The sequence below is a fragment of the Fundulus heteroclitus genome, unplaced genomic scaffold, assembly GCF_011125445.2.
Source record: "Fundulus heteroclitus isolate FHET01 unplaced genomic scaffold, MU-UCD_Fhet_4.1 scaffold_41, whole genome shotgun sequence".
Classification (NCBI taxonomy): Eukaryota; Metazoa; Chordata; class Actinopteri; order Cyprinodontiformes; family Fundulidae; genus Fundulus; species Fundulus heteroclitus.
Window position 1 is genome coordinate 84,164 of NW_023396824.1, and position 17,608 is coordinate 101,771.

Genomic DNA, 17,608 nt, shown 5'->3' on the forward strand with positions numbered 1-17,608 from the left:
ACAAAGACCTGGGAGTCAACAGAGGAGCAAACTGAACTCTGACTTCCCAAAGAAAAACTCAGAGAGCAGAAGAAAAGTTCGAATAAAATGATTTACCTTTAATTCTGACACAGTTTCTTCTGTTTGTTCTTCAGAGACTAAATGGAGCCTGAGCTTCTCTTCCTGCTGAGAGTGAACATGAGAACCAAGAAGTGCTCAGCCTGCCCCTCCCAGACCCATTTACAGGAAATCAGGTGGTTAGTTTGTCTCCCACAGACATTTGCCGTTTCTCAATTCACGAGAACGCGAGTCCGTACTCGCGTTCTCGTCAAGTCTGTTCTCGGTAAGAACACAGGAAGATCGGACTTGACGAGAACGCGAGCACGCAGCACGTATTGTGCATTGGAACAGAAGCGTACTCGTGACGTCATCACACCCACAGCGCTTGAGCATTCCTTTAACGTTCAAAACTATTTATACACTACACCATCATATTTTATTGAAAACGTTTTTTTATTAATTTCTAAAAAGTCTAATAAAATATCAAAAAAAAATACAGAACTGTGGATATAAAACCAGCAATAGCGGTAATTTCTTTGTTGGGAGTTGTAATTGTTGTAGCAGAGGCGATTGAATCTTCTTTAAAAATCAGCACTTTGTAGAAGCAAAATGAGCGATACGAGCAATATTGCTGTTGCTTCGGTCGTTGGTCAGCTTTACCAGCAGGCTGAAGAGGAGGTGATGCAGTTGTGGAGGCAAATCCGAGCAAGGAGAAGATTGATGTGGCAGAGGAGGCTCAGAAGGCAGGCTTTGCTCACCCATCTATTGCCAACTGGTAGGCATTTTAAGATTGACAGCCTATTTCCTACTTTTATCTTTAAAAAGACATTGAGCATGGTAATAAAAACGTGATCAGGTTGAAATTGTGACTATTTTTCCTATATTAATAAAAATGAAGACCCAGTTTTAACATTAATTATAGGGTTAAGCTACTTTATTGCACGTCCTGACCTTCACAGCATTGATCATTAAGAAAGGAAACAAAAAAACATTTTTATGTCTGTCCACCTTTACAGTGATTAATCTATAAATTATGTGCAGTTAGTTCAGCCCATTTTTTCAGTGAAATGGTAAAAATACCAGAGAAGGGAAGCCATTTGTTACATTTACAATACATTTTACCTTTTCTTTCTTGAGAACTATAATAATCTGCACCTTCTTGTATAAGCCGATGTGACGAGTGAATTTCTCCATTGTGAGATCAATAATGACTATCTTATGTTATCTTATCTTAAAGCAGGTATAGTTTTATGCATAGAAAAGGTGACAAAAAACAATTATGGTAACATTTGGCATTTTTTATTTACAGGAAGAAACAGAAACAGAATATGTGAGGATAAACACCTCTGTGCCAATCCTCCAAATATTTTTTAATGAAGGGGACCTGAAACCAGCCTTCTAGCTAAACAGGGCCACCATCGTCCTCCTCCTTCAGCTGCTGCCCATCCAGAAGGTCCATGGATGGCCACAGGAGTTAGAGGTGCTGGTGACCCTCTGCTGGCTGGCCTGTGGAGCATCCTATAGGGAAACAGCTTGCCAGTAAGATCTCTTACCTTCTTGTCCTTAAATAGAGCCAACAATGACACACAATTGATAGATGATATTAATTGGATAGAACATTAAGAAATATCAGCATATTACCTAAATTACAAGTTCATTTTATATTTGGTACAGGTCAAGTGGAGGCACGCTACAACAGACACCACACCAAGGTGAGAAACATCGTTGAGCGTGCCTTTGGTGGTCTGAAGACACGGTGGCGTTCCATCTTCTTAAGGGCGTTGGAGGTCCGCCTGACGTTTGCCCCAAAAGTAATCGCCGCCTGATGCATCATCCACAGTATTAGTATAGAGACAGGGGACCAGCTGCACGTGGAGGATGAGACGGTGGACCCAGAGGAGGATGAGGAGGTTGACCCAGAGGAGGTTGACCCAGAGGAGGATGAGGAGGTTGATCCAGAGGAGGATGACCATCCAGCAGCTGAAGACAGGGAGCTGCTCCAGCTGGCTGCATGTTTAAGTGAACATGACTACACCTGACCTAATGTAGATCAGTTCTAGTCATGTTCACATGCTGCTTCATTTCATTTTTTCACCACCTGGAAAAATACATAAAATAATGCGTAAATTAATTTCCATTCCAACTATTTTTAATTGTAAGTTTATAGGCGTTGTCTATTTGTATAAGATCTTAATAGGAGTTATTTCTTTGTTTTAAACCATGTTAGTAACTGTTAATAATTTGTTGAATATATTACACCTTCATTCTGTTCCAAAGATAAAACATTTGTATAAAATAAATGTCTTTTTTCATATACTATTATTACTATTATTTTCTTTCCCTCTTTCTCCTCTCAATTATTCGTGTCCTGACTCAGAATAAACTCACTTAGATAAGAAAAACATTTATAGAATGTATTTATTTATTTATTTTATATGCTGCTGTCGTCCTAGGGAGACATTTATAATTTATTCCAGCAAGTATTGAGTTAATAAAGCAACACAGGTCAGTCAGATAAACACAAAACAAATAAATCATAACCAGCGGTATTATGCACACTACTTTTTTTAAATTACGCACTAACTCTGTAAACAGGCCACATAGGGAAGCTTAAAAGTATAATGTTCTCGCCTCAAACGATCTTAAAACGTACTTTTAAACAACAACAGCAGCAGAAAAGGGAATTTTTAACTTACCGCTATGAGCTCTGTTTGCGCTGTCTCAAATCAAGCTGCGGCCGCGGTGCATTCTGGGCAAGCGGACAGTCTGAAGAACGCACAAGTCTGCTCTGACATAGACATAATATAAGAGTAGACGCGTCGTTGGGCGGGTTCTGCCTATGCTGCGATGCGTCAGAGCGTCCGCCATCTTAAATGTGTCAAATCTGCAGTTACTCAGTCACTTAAACAGTATCAGAGGGACTTTAATCTCTGAATATACTTTGTATTCGTAATATTTTTTTATAATATTACAAGTTTATTTTCGTATCCCTTTAGCTTCATTCTCCTGAATTTATTCTCCTAAAGAATAAAAATATTTAAAATAATCTAACCTGGCCCTATTACTCCAGGAGTGAAATAATTCTGCAAACTGATTATTCTGGAAATGTTCCCCCTTAATTCTCATGATATGATGTTTTTATCATAACATTATCACTTTTGTGTTTGTTTGTTTATTTTTACTTTATTGACCTAGGACTTTTTTTCCTCATATTATTAATTTCACCTCTTTAATACTCACCCAAAAAGTCTGTTCCTAAAGGTTCACATGTGACACGGTTTTATGAAATAATGAAGACCACAATGTTTAGATTTAGTAAATTGATCCTTATATTCATAACACACACACACACACACACACACACACATATATATATATATATATATATATATATATATATATATATATGTTAACGCGTTAATTTTGCGTTAACTCATTAGACTATTAACGGCGATATTTTCTTTAACGCGCATTAACGCATGTTAATGAGTGTCACATGCTTTTATTTTGTAAAGGTCTGTTGCTGCGGTGTAGGGGTTTGAATCAGAACAGTAGGTGGCGATAATGCGCCAATAACCTCGCTGTCAGCCCAGCCTCAGATTCAAAGAGGAAGAAAGGTGCTGGCCGGAAAAAAACAAAGCCGACATGCGGAAGGCGGTGTTTCCCGCAGGTACCGCGAGCGAGCTTAGGCGAGGCGAGGCGGTGAGTTGGCGGCCGAAACAAGTTTTGTGCGGAGCGGGGGGGTCTGCTTAGACGCCGTCGGTGAAGTCGCTTCTCTCTTCAAAGTATCCATGTGTTTTTGCCTGTTTTTCCCTGCCATTCACTATATGAACGCGAGAAAGCAACAACAAAAAACCGCGTGTTAACGTCAAATAAACGCAAGTAACGCAAGCATATCGAGCTAGCAAGCATTTCAGTTTAAAGTTCTTCCAGCATGGAATATGACAGAAACAAGTTAGTTGTAACCACTGCCAAGTTAAATTTTGGTATTGAACATAAAATGATAATGCTGTTCCTTGCGGTTACCTCAGAAATTGCCTGTTTTTGGTAGATTTTTTTCCCCATAAAGAGAATTCCCTGTCAGTGGCAATAAGCTTTAATTTATTATTATTGCTATTTTTTGTTTTACATGTTTAAGTTGAGCTTTACACTAAATATGTGTTACTGATAAGTGCTACAAATGTTACAACACTTTTGTTCATATGGCAGCAGAACATTAAAATAAAAGTGTTCTTTACACTACTTTTGAATTCATTCTTGGAGTTTGTAAATACAATGCGATTAATCGCGATTAATCGCGATTAATCAGGGCGATTAATCGCGATTAAATATTTTAATCGTTGCCCAGCCCTAATATATATATATATATATATAATGTGTGTGTATTTATTGCAGCACAGAAAGAAGGCATCTTCTCTGATCCACGTTCACAATAACAGAACTCAACTTTTTTTCTGCCACATACAATATGGCGGTGACATTGACGTGCGAACCTGCGCCCAATGACGCGTCTACGTATATATGTCTGTGTGCTCTGATGCATGCTCGATAAAGAGGGTGGGGCGAGAACAACATCCGGGGAATTCGGCGCGCTCTCGATTTGGCGTTCTCGGCATTGGAACAGTGCTCGGGCTGAGGCTGATGACGTGTCACGAGCACACGAGAACGCTCAAGAAACGGCCAGCCTGTTCCCCTCTGTGTCGGGAGCGCGCATTGCAGCCAGAGAGGCGGGGTTTCACGGCGCTTCTGATCGATTTATCGTTAAAACAACTATAATCATCATGTCAAGGTTGTAACATTCAGTTTAATCAGCAACTGTTGTTTACAAAATTGTAAAATAAAAATAAATAAATGTGTAGCTGAGTTAATTTTATTTATTTATATTTCATTTTATTTTATGAACCTTCTCAAAACATTTTTATTTGCTTTTCTTAGTTCTGGAATTGTATTTTATTTTGGCGGAGAAGCTTTTATTTTCTTGTTTCCTGTTTCTACGTCATATCCTGTGTGTTCGCGCTGCCCTCTTCAGTTCGCGCCAAGTTGCGCTGGGGAGAGGTAAGCGTACAAAGCTGTCTTCTGTTTGTATATTCAAAATGTCTTAAAAAGTATGTTTGTCAAACTCAGGAGTTATATGTTGTTCCCCAACTGTTTATGTTAAGCGCAGCACTATACTGGGTATTTAATTCCCACGTTAATTACATTTAGAGGTGTGCGTGGGAAAGCCAGAGCCCAAGAACTGTGCTGACTGTAATCTTGTTTTAAACAGGAATAAAACAACGCAGAGCTGATTCCAGAGTGATTCTGGTGTGATTCTTTCTACAACAGTTACATTTGGTGCGGTGACAACTCCGGATCCATTGGTTAGCCACTGCCGACCGCCGAGGGTTCAGCTGTGTCCTAGTGACGCTGATGTCATCCAGTTGGTCGACCTGCGGATCTTGTTCATCACTGTCGAGGTTACGATCGCTTTTCTAAATACAGAGACTTTAAACAATCAGTCACATCACTATATTAGTTTTGTCGAAGCCATTTTTTTGTGAACTGTGAAACCCTTTTGGTTCAATTTTTTTTACATTACTGCTTTTGTACTGTATGCAACATGGCAGGCAGAGGTCATAGTACCTTCAATGTTTTCACACCAGTAGTTGGGCGTGGCAGAGGGCTGTTAGTCCAGAGTAGTACTCAAATGATTGATGAGAGTTCATCAGAAACAGAAGAGGTTTTTGAGATACCTCCACTGGAGCCTCAGTTTTCCACCCCTGTAACTAATAATGAAAACACCATGCAACAGTTACGTGACCTCATCGGTGAAATAGGGAGCCAAATTGGTGAGGCCATTACCAGCCATTTGTTACACAGTGGATCTCACCCCACTCCAGAGAAGTCTCCACCATCACAGTGTGTGCAAAATGAGACATCTAACACAGTTATTGATCTGTCAAAAACGAACCTGGTGGTGAAACCATTGCCATTAAAAATAAAATAATTGGCATCCTCCCAAACATGATTACCTCGTCCTCAGTAAGTGAGGCAGCATTGGAGGAATCTTTAGAATCTGTGCAGTGTTTGAACTGTTTAGAAGCAGTAGAGCTTTCTGAGCTATCTAAAATTTTAGCTTCATCTAAACCTTCTACCTGTATGTTAGACCCAATCCCAACCAAGTTGTTTAAGGACATATTCCCTTTGATCAGTGGCCCTATTTTAGACATGATTAATCTATCCTTAGTAAATGGATATGTACCACAGGTTTTGAAAGTAGCTGTTATTAAACCTTTACTTAAGAAACCTTCTCTTGATCAAGATGAGTTAGTAAATTACAGACCTATATCTAATCTTCTTTTCTTATCTAAAATTCTTGAGAAAGTAGTTGCTAATCAACTTTGTGAACATTTACAAAGTAATGACCTACTTGAGGAGTTTCAGTCAGGCTTCAGAGCTCATCATAGCACTGAAACAGCTCTGGTGAAGGTCACTAATGATATTCTCATGGGTCAGATAATGGACTTCTGTCTGTACTTGTCCTGTTAGATCTCAGTGCTGCGTTTGATACAGTTGATCACAATATTCTCCTACAAAGACTTGAACATACTGTAGGGATTAAGGGGAAAGCATTAGGCTGGTTTAAATCTTATCTGTCAGACAGATTCCAATTTGTTCATGTTAATAATAAATCTTCCTCAAACTCTAGGGTCACCTGTGGAGTACCACAGGGTTCAGTCCTTGGACCAATTCTCTTTACTATATATATGCTTCCGATAGGCAAAATTATCAGACAGCATGGGATTAATTTCCACTGTTATGCTGATGATACTCAGCTATATTTATCCATAAATCCTGATGAATCCAATCAATTACTTCGACTGCAGTCATGTCTTGATGACATCAAAAGCTGGATGACTTTAAATTTCCTGCATCTAAATTCTGACAAGACCGAAGTTTTAATCTTTGGGCCAGAGTCCTCAAAAAATAAACTTCTTAACCAATCACTTAATCTGGGTGGCATTAACCTGGCCTCTGGTAATAAAGTAAAAAATCTTGGTGTTATTTTTGACCAAGACATGTCATTTAAATCCCATATTAAACAGGTTTCCAGAGTTTCCTTTTTTCACCTCCGGAATATCGCCAAAATTAGAAACATTCTGTCCAGGGGTGATGCTGAAAAACTGGTCCATGCATTTGTTACTTCAAGGCTGGACTATGTGGGAGAGGGTTTAACCTTAAAAAACAGACAGACGAGACCAGACACCACAGCTTCTCTTCAATGACCAGCAGGGGGATTCGTTTATTCTGGACTTACAATCATCTTCATTTCACAGCAGTCCCAACAATCCCAACAATATGGGGTAACTTTCAGCCTTTATAGGGATACAGTATGACGTAAATAGGAACATGATATCTTACTGTGTACAGGCACTGCTCTGGACCAAAAGCCCTCCCTCCCTAGTTGGAGGGGTGTGTGTGTGAAATGGTGTGTGCTCTTCCATTTCTAGGAAGTCTTATAACCAGAACTTTGGAAAAAGACAGAAACAGAGTAAGAGCCAAGAGTAGTTTAACTAAAGTTCCTTTGGCCTTACTTTACCTTGTTGTGATTCAGTACAAATATTCTAGAACTAATCATTCCTTGGGCAGTGATTTCTGTTATTAAGACAACCTGGATTCAATCTTGGCAATAATAAAAGATGAATTCGTCCATACATCCCCCCTTGGCTCACTTACGTGAGCCATATCAAGGGAAAATCACACTGGGAACTATAAGAAAAACGGAATAATGTAATTGTGGAGCACTAGAGGAATATAAAAGGGTAAAAATACTTGCTCTGATTATCAAACAGAAAAAAAGAACAAAGAAAAATTGGTAATGTATGGTCGTAAATGTAGAATAAAATAAAAACATGCACTCAACTATATACGAATGTACAAAATGTCCATTGTTTTTCCATATGCCAGTTATTTCTGACCATATGCAACCGAAAAATCCCTGTCGCTGGTATTTATGTGTTCATTCAGGGTAAAAACTGTTGCATGGACCCCTCCCCCACGGGCGTCCGCCAGCCGACCACCTGACCGACCAGCATGGCTCAGAAACCCAGCCATGGTACTCACAATGTCGTCAAAAAACATAAACATCTTAAAAATAACAGGAAAGAAGACAAACATATTAAGCAAAATTAAAAAAATTAGAATAGTATAATATCATCATTCAGTTTCTATGGTTACCACCCAAAAACATCTTCCTAAAAAATATACCCATCCTACACCTTATCATAAATCAAAAACTTCAGGGATTTAGCATAGCATAGATAAAATCAGAATTTGTAACATTTGATGGGATTGGCAGCTTCGTAGTGTGGCAAAGTTCTTGTCCTCATGTCGCTGACACCATATGTCGCTCTCCAAGGTCCTTTGATTAAATTGCACTGCTTTCTCACAGTCCTGGTGCAGGGCCCCCTCTGTTGCAAACATCTGAGTCCCTTAGTCCAGCACACAAAGAGGGACCCCGCCCTTCTACGTCCCTGGGTCGCCCTAAGGAGACAGGAAAAACTAACCAGTATCGTATATTACAATGGTTTCCCAGCTCAGAGTCTTCACTAGTCTCATGATGATATCCTTTAAATGCCAATGGGGCTAATGTACATTTTCTTTAACATTGATGTTTAGTGTCCATCTGATTTCATTTTTAGTTTCATCTCAACTCGTACTGAGTATAAGTTGTAAGAATTCACTAATAACATTACAACACTCTGTTTATACGTAATTGCACCTTAACTTATCCTGCAACATGATCTTTTTGTGTGTATTTGACTTGAACTTCCAAATTTAAATACCTTCCAAGATCGCTCACCTGAAAGCTTAAATCAAAACAAAAACAACAGCTATGCCGACTCAATTAAAAACAAAATATTAAGAACATAGAGAACATAATGTTTGAAAATAATGTAGAATGTTCAGCCACAGCATAACATGCAACCTGTAGCAGCTAAAGCAATGGTCTTACTGAAAAATTGTTCGAATTGTTTTCTAATAACATCACCTTTTCTCATTATATTATCAGCCCATACATGAAAGTCCGCTTCGGTGACAATTCATCCCATCCTCCATGAACCATGCTCCACTCCAGGACATAGGAACAGTAGAAAAATAAAAAATACATGAGCACATTTAGAACTTAAAGTCCACATCAACGGCAAAATAGTGACCTTACACATATTTATCAAAAAAGGTTTACAATGTCCTCATTTGTCACAAAATCATTCATCAAAATTCACAATTTAGAAGGATATGTGCACAGGGCTTACTCTGCCAGTACCCAGATTCAGCCATTCTCCTGTGCAAATCTGCTCTCCGTCTGCTCCTGAAAGATATCTCTAGCAGAAATATCCATCTTTACGATTAAAATTTAGTGACCAGGGTTTTCATGCACGATAAAGAAGCAAAAGTAGAAGAAAAGAAGAAGAAGTGTTAGAAGGTAAGGCCCCCTTTTCCTTCCAGAACTAAGTAAAACTAAGTGATATGTTTCTATTCTCTGTTGTTCAGGAATTTAGAAAAAAAGTTTCAATTATTCATTACTCTTTACTGCACTGGAATCCTAATCCAAAAATGTAACCGACTGCTCAGATTCATTCAATAATGTTTAGTTTAAACCACTAAATAGTATTTACTTCCACGTTGAGTTTAACTTCTTATTTAGTGTTAATTAATGTACTCCCACTAGTCTTTAAGCAAGTATGCCAATAACTTCTAAACACCCCCCTTATGTCCTTAACCACAATATTATGGTCATGGTGTCCATCAGAGTAACTGTAATCGCTTGATTTTTACTTTCCTCTAATAAAATATACATGTTGCCTATTTACCTTTTAAATGCCGTATGTAGTAATTTATTGTCGGTGCTTCAAACATCTAAAAATTCAATGTTTTCTGTCTAAACGCTATCATTGATTTAGAACCAGAAGACCCTGTCTTCTCTCTATTCTTACCTGCACTTTACAAAAGGTTTTCCCTTTTATAGTTTGTTATACTGATCCTGCATCATCAGCTTCTAAACCTACTTTGACTTTAATACAATAATTTTACTTTTAACCTGATTTTGTGCTAATCATTCAGACTAGACTTTGATGTGGCTACAACCCTCATAGAAATTACCATTCCTGGATTTGTAATTTGAAAGTGTTTCCAGGTGTAGGACTTCAGATATTGTGAACACGTAATGGCTCTTTAAAGCCTGGAACATTCTGAACTGAACGATTCCCTATTTAAACAGAGCGATGAGTTTCAATATAAACATCAACTCCTTTATTCCTTGGTGAGCTCGTCCTTCTCAGCCATTGACTCATTAATGTGCGAGCGGTTGACAAGAATATTCAAGAATTAGTACATTTACTCCAGCTTTCTCAAAAACCCTCACATCCTAAACTGTTTTAGTTGTCATGATTTTACATAGGTCTGAGTTTTTATGGTCTGTATTGGTCACGTCCTCTCCATCTGCCGCTTCTTTTCTCAACTCTAAATTAGACACTAATAACCAGTATGCCGCTTTATTGAATGCTTAACTCATGTTTTGTCACTTTATTCCTAAGTGGTCCTCGTAAGTCTTTGTGTAACAGTAACTAAGCAGCCAGATAGTGTCCAGATGTCTCCAGCTGTTGGCAGCCCGGTCTTCACTCCTGGTAAACGTTTTGGCTCAAAAGCACAAACCGACCGATTAATTCCGCTACTTGACTTATCTTTGGAACACTACAGTTAAACAATGTTATCGCTCTCTTTACTCTGAGGTCAGTCCGACCTCACTAATGTTTACCAAACTTCTTTCCAAACTTGTGAATGAACAACTCTTCATCTCCATCTTAAGGTATTTGTAACGACTACTTGTCTATGAAAGCTCAAAAGTGAAAAAACAAGAAATAAATGTTAAGCAAATAGTCACTTAATGAATAGTTTTACGTTTCTCATATAGTAGGATAAACTGCCAAAGTTTTTCTAACTGTCAGCTGCTATGGGATAATTTAGAAGGGACGCTAGAATGAAATAAATTCAGAGACTAGGCAGACATAGACTGCATAGACCGTGGGGTGCAATTACTTTCCATATGTGTAATATCTGCTCTATTTCTCCGTAAAAGGTTTGGAACTTCATCACCAGTTTTTCCTCTTTTAGTACTCGGGTAATTTAGTCAGAATTGTTTATAATTCCATTCACAGTACTAAAATATAACTTACACATAACCCTTTGTCCTTATCCTTTTTTGCAATTCCAAGATTAATCAGATATGTTTTGTTCTGCGTACACTTATCCTGTTCAATTTGCCTGTTGTAAATCTCTGGAACTTACATATTTTCTGCAAGATAATTTGCTTTTTGCAACCATAAATACTTTATAAGTCAGCATGTGCACCATTAGTGAAATTGTTTTTTTTTTTTTTTCTTTCCAAATAGTAGTTTGTTGTTTGTCCAACTGTTTGGATAATTGTGCAATGAGAGTTGCGTACCATTGCCAGATTTAATAAGTTTAATAAGTTTACCTTCTCTTGTCGTTTCCTGCTTACACATTCTTTATGAAGTAGCGTATAACTCGTCTTTTTCTTTCTCATCCTTTTTATAGAGAAGTGCCTACATTTTTATTTTCCTTTTAAGTAGAATTATGGCAGAGTTAATAGGAACATCACATTGAAACTTCAGGTCTCTTCCAAGTTTAAGATAATTCAGGCTAATGTTTGCTTCTCTTTTAATAATGATAATATTACAGTTTCGAGAAAAAAAGTAACCTTATTTAAAATACTTAAAATTTTGTTTCAGCAATGTAACCCAATTTACTACTCAATAACTAGTTTAACATTGTTTATTTTCAGTTTTCTTTGCCGAGATTAGGAAATATCTGTACAGAAGTTGGGAAAACATCTAAGGTCTGTGTGTCCTCGCTAGCGAGGCAAGGGGAGCAAAAGTCCAGAACATGACACCCTGTGTTTACCAACAGAGGTCAACTGCTAAGATAAAGTTATCTGTTGATCAACGTTTGTGGAACTGTTCCCAGAAATAGCTAAATAATCTTCCACATCTTGTTCGTATAACAGTTGTTATTCACATTTCTTTTTAATAATAGTTAAGTTTCCTTTTTTTCCTAAGTTATTGCCTGGAAACCTACTTTCATCAAAGGTAATACCTAGATTTAAGTTATAATATTAGCTTTCTATGTCCTACCGGAATGATCACAAGCATCCATGTGACATTAAATAATATGTTTACGCGAACAACTATTGCACTAACCTTTTGACAATGCTTTGCCAGAGAAATCTATCTAAGTCACTTGAAAATTTGATTGCTTAAATCAGAGGTTGACATCAACCTTACATGTCATCAACCTTTATAATTTATCATACCGTCTCTCCATGCTCAATTTACAGCTGTTCTTCTCGTCTTTTTGATGTATCTTCCATCAGAAAAAGGGTGGCCAGAACCGGACAGAATCTCAACTTCTGAAAAACAGGACTGAAGACAGAACAGTTAGTGCTCTCAATCAGGACTGAGTTGTTAATGCCAAGCATGCAATCAAAACCTGGTCCTGTCATTACTCTATTAAATCCGGTGATTTACTCTTTTTTATTTTGGCTGAGTCTGTTTACCTGGTGAGAAACTCAATTTTCAAATGAAGCATTTACAAGTACACCATGTATCCTTTTACATTAGGATTTTTATAGTTATACCAAAAACGGGTTGCTGTCACAGATTGATTCACTTTTACCCAAGGTTTTAATTACTGAAATAAAATACTCACTGAACTGAGCAGAGGCTTGTGATTTGTGTTTCTTCGCTGAATTTGTTCCAAACCACTTTAAGAATATTAGTATAATGGCAAAGAGAAGTTAGTAATAATAACATGTCCTTCTTTTGTCTAAAGTTTAAAGGAAATAAATAAAAGTACTTAGTTCTCAGGGTTCAATACTATTTCTGAAATTTCTTCAAACCAAATTCTTTTACTTTATGACTATAATCTTTTTCTAGTGTTTATGTATTTTAACAATGCTTGCAGAATAATTGTTTTCAAATACATACGTTATTGCTTTCCCAATCAACTCGTGTCATTTAATCATAACGTGACACTCTAGTGTTGAATACTTAATTTGTTCTGTAATGCTCAAAACCTGCTATCCTCTTCTTAAAAGTGCCTATTTCCGAATTAACAGTACATGAGGTAATTAATTACTTTGTCATAGGAGAAACCATCGTCTTTATTATTCAACAATCTGCTGGTTTACCTTCAAAGGAATAAAATAAAATGTTAACTTTACTGAGGAAGGGGAATTTTCTGTTAATAATTACACTGGACAATTTAATTTTAGCCACTTATGTAATTTTGTTACTTTATAGTAACTAGTTGCCATTCTCAATGTTTGTTTTACTTTACCTCCAGAATTAATTAAATCGATTGGATTGTGCTAATTCTTGTGGTGGACCTTCAGTTGCTGGGTTTTCACAAATATCAGTGTGCTGCAGCTCTTTTTCCTGGTCATTGTCAACAGATGTGGAGACCGCTTCCTTTGCTCAGCCGTGTTTCCTGACGGCCTGAGCGTCCTTCGCTGCTCCATGTCTGAGCAGCCATTGAGCCAGTGCTCTGGAATCCATACAGGACTCCAGCTGAGGAAGATTTTGTTCTGGTTCTCCGTGTTGACAAACCTCATTAGGCATTTCTCCTTCAGTGCCATTTCAGCGTGTGCAACCCTTTTCATCAGATCCACCATTTAGAGATTAATGAGTTGATTCCTTAAGTTTTCTTATGTTCTATTTTGTTCATTACTTTCCCTGCAACGAAATTAACCAATTTTCTGAAGTCATTTTATAATTTTGGATGTTATCACATAAATTCAAGGAGGTTTCCCAATGGCAAAATAATTAATTCACCATCTTACTTCGCACTCTAAGTTATTTTATTTTATTATTTTTAGTAAGGATGACAATTATCACAACCTATTCTTTGACAACTCTAATTCTATTCAAATTAGACCTTATTAATCACTGTTAATGCTGCAATATTTAGCTGTTGCTTACATTAAACTTGTATTTTAATAACCAGTCCCAATGGTGAACCAACCAAAGGTGAACTAATTTAGAAGTACCTTTTTATCACAAGCCTCCTTTTCAGTTTCCCGTTTAAGTTATTGTTAATTATCCAGATTTCCCATATTCCTTAAATTTTATGGTTTATTGATTCATAGTGATTCGACAGACGTCAAATATGTTGGGGCCCTGTTTTTTCTAGGGTCGCCCATGTGCAGTCGGGAGTCTCAGCCCCCCCTTCTGCTGCTCTCCTCTCCTCTCTGCAGTTTGCTCTCAGAGCTCTGCAGCTCCTGGCATTGTGTCAATCATGGAATTTAGGAGAGGAGAGACACAACCACTTCCAAAGTTTTTTGCATAACCGCAAAGTTCAGTAATATTTACACTTTAATTATCTAAACCATTAACTCAAGTATATGTTACCGTAAATATACCAATAGTCTAATGATCCTAGTTCTTAAGACATCATTATCACATAATACACAGACATCATTCATGGTTTTTCTCTCTAATACTCCTGATACTGACGAATGCTTATGGATGATGATTTCTTTTAATCAACCTCACAATTGAGTTCCAGCCTGACTGACACCCCAGTATTCCTAAGAATTTAGTGCAATCCAATGCATAATCTCAAGGCAATTCGCCAACATTCACTTCAGTCCGGACTTTTGTGAATACTGAGACATCAGGCATTGTGGACAGCTAAAACTTTTGACCCTTGTTTACAATAATAAATTCTCGTTGATCCACTATTTCATTACGTTAATAATGCTTGTCAACATCATTATTAAAACATACTGCGATAGCACAGACAAACGTCAGACAACTGTCAGTAAACCGCCTTCACACATAGATTAAACATTTGCACAAAATACCCCTAAACAACACTTAGAGACAGACGTACACAACATTTAGACAACATTTACACAAACACAAACTTTTGTATGTTATAGATAATCTTGCCGGCATTTATTCTATTAATTGCTATAAATAGTTTTGCGTTTCTAGTTGCTTGTCAGCAGTTATTTAAAAGCATGCGCGTGTGTGTGTGTGTCTGCTTTTACACAGCGAGTTTGCTCTGCATTACGATTGAAGCAACTGTTAATGCTTAAAGCCAAACATGCAGTGTTAATACCTTATCACATGCATTTCACCCATTCAAATAACCCCATACATCACATCACACGTCCAATTAAACATCCATTCTAAGTAGGCCCCAACTCAAACTCAAAATCATGGATCGATCTAGTAAACCCAAATGTCGACAGTAGGGTTATTAATGGGTTAATGTTCTTTGAACAGAGTGAGTTTAAGTTGGCAAACGAGAAGGGTTGCCAAGGAGGTACCAAGGGGTTATAGTTTTTTTTTTTTTTTTTTTGTAAGATACTCTTCCAATTCAAACTCTACCCTCAAGTTTTTTTTTTTTTCTTCTTTGGCCGGGGGAGAGCAGAGCGAAAGCAGGCTCTCACTGACGAAGTGGGGGGACAAAGTCGCTGGGGCCTCCACAAGGGGGGGGGGGAGGGTCAATACTGCAGCTCAACAAATACACCCACCCTGGTCCAGCAATATCTCCTTACAGAAAAATAAGTTTTCATGCACTTTTCCTCATCAAATATGACAAACTTTACCCTTAATTCAGACAATGCGACTTTTAAGAGAACAACAAATATACAGCAAACAAACTCAGTTCCATACATGCTTTTTTTTGTCAAACAGAGCTCTCATATAGACTCACAAATAGACGTCTCATGCACACGCATCTCAAACTCTCTCCTGATCGCTCATTTCAGAATCATTTCTCTCATCTCACTTCTTTGGGAAACTAGTGGCTTTCCTGATGGTCCAGATGTCCAATTCTCTTATTTTATATATGTGCGCACAGTGAATTTTGGCTTTTAATTTTAAAGGACCCATAATACAAGGAGAAAAACAAGAGTAAAAAAAAAGTTCATACTGCACGTGCTTTAGAACAGGCCTTCTATGTCAAATTTAATAGGAGGTTTTCACCTCGTTACCTAAACCAGAGTACTCAAACAACCCAGACTGCAGTTAACTCTTTAAGACACACTGATGATCCAAGAGAAACCTCATTTCTCTTTTACAAGCGCTTACAACTAGGGCCTCGCCCGAAAAAAAAAAATCTGCATGCACCAAACAGGCCTACTATTTCAAAATTTAACCGGAGGTTTTTCTCACCTCAAAGCCTAAACCAGAGATCTCAGCTTCACAAAACAACTGCAGTTCACTAAGGCCACATCTCATTGGAGTCACTCGCAAGTCGAACCTCCAATCGGCCATGTACAGCGCTTCACGCTTCACTTCTCAAAGAGGCTCTACCTCTTAATACTCCGACCAGCCGGACATTTATGAAACCAACCTTTTACAATGATTTCTTTATTCTAAAAAGATATATATATTAGAAGACTTCAGCTTAAACCGTTATGGTCCGATTCATCTTCTATTCGTCGTCATACTAGCGTTTTCTAACGAGACGTACGATTAAAGCGGCTGGGAGTAACAAGTCAAAACAGGCCTACTATTTCAAATTTAATCGGAGGTTTCTTCTCACCTCAAAGCCTAAACCGGAGATCTCAGCTTCACAAAACAACTTCAGTTCGGCCCGATCTTTCAAATACTCGCACGTACAAACGGGTACGAGCTAGAGAGAACGGCTTACTCAGAGGCTTCACCTCTTAAGACTCCGACCAGCCCATGTTTCTAAAATCACCCTCATGATGATTTTTTGATTCTAAAAAGTTATATATATTAGAAAACTTCAGCTTAAACCGTCATGGTCCGATCCATTTTCTATTCGTCGTCATACTAGCGTTTTCTAACGAGACGTACGATTAAAGCGGCTGGGAGTCACATGTCACTTCATTAAGATTGTCGAGTTTGTCAATTGTGTTGGAATCCACGTTCCTCATCTTTTCGTATTTTATGACAATCCATTTTCCGCGGAAAATTACAACTGGTGGTCACAAAAAGAAGCAGCAATGCCTCACTTGTCTCGCCTTTAAAATCAATACATTCTTTCCAAAGCAGAACCTCTGTGTGGCAAATCTTATGTTAAAATAAATAAATAAATAAATAAAATAAAGAGAGAGAGGTATGCTTAACTTACCTCCTCTTTTCTGTTTCTCAATGGGCCCCGTTTTGCCACTGGAGGTAGGTGCTGTGGAAAGCCTTTTTTTCCTCTCCCTTGTTTTGCCCCACGTTGGGCGCCAATTCTTTACTATCAGGAATTCCACAAAATGCAGTTCAAAGCCTTCAGCTGATCCAAAATGCTGCAGCAAGAGTTCTGATGAAAATCAACAAGAGGGATCATATTTCTCCAATTTTAGCTTCCCTTCATTGGCTTCCTGTTAAATCAAGAATAGAATTTAAAATTCTTCTTCTAACGTATAAAGCCCTTCATAATCAAACTCCATCATATATCAGAGCTCTGATTACCCCGTATGTTCCTAACAGAGCACTTCGCTCTCAGACCGCAGGTCTGCTGGTGGTTCCTAGAGTCTCTA

General features: G+C 37.9%; 1 protein-coding gene and 1 long non-coding RNA gene across 3 annotated transcripts in view; both read right to left on the reverse strand.

Moving 5' to 3' along the window:
• LOC110367755 (NACHT, LRR and PYD domains-containing protein 12-like) overlaps positions 1-197 on the reverse strand; it is an 80,013-nt gene extending 79,816 nt beyond the window's left edge. Inside the window, exon 1 of the mRNA XM_036131189.1 lies at positions 97-197. The gene's annotated coding sequence lies outside the window, so the exon portion shown is untranslated. The remainder of the gene's footprint in view (positions 1-96) is intronic.
• Positions 198-7,291: 7,094 nt separating this feature from the next.
• LOC118560278 lies at positions 7,292-17,309 on the reverse strand. 2 transcript variants are annotated; one of them, XR_004929239.1, is made up of 2 exons: positions 12,435-17,309; positions 7,292-9,404 (listed from the first exon to the last, which is right to left on the reverse strand). It is a non-coding gene; the product is annotated as an uncharacterized LOC118560278 (long non-coding RNA). The 2 variants fall into 2 exon arrangements; XR_004929238.1 differs by having other exon boundaries at positions 12,413-17,309.
• Between the last annotated feature and the right edge of the window lie 299 nt (positions 17,310-17,608).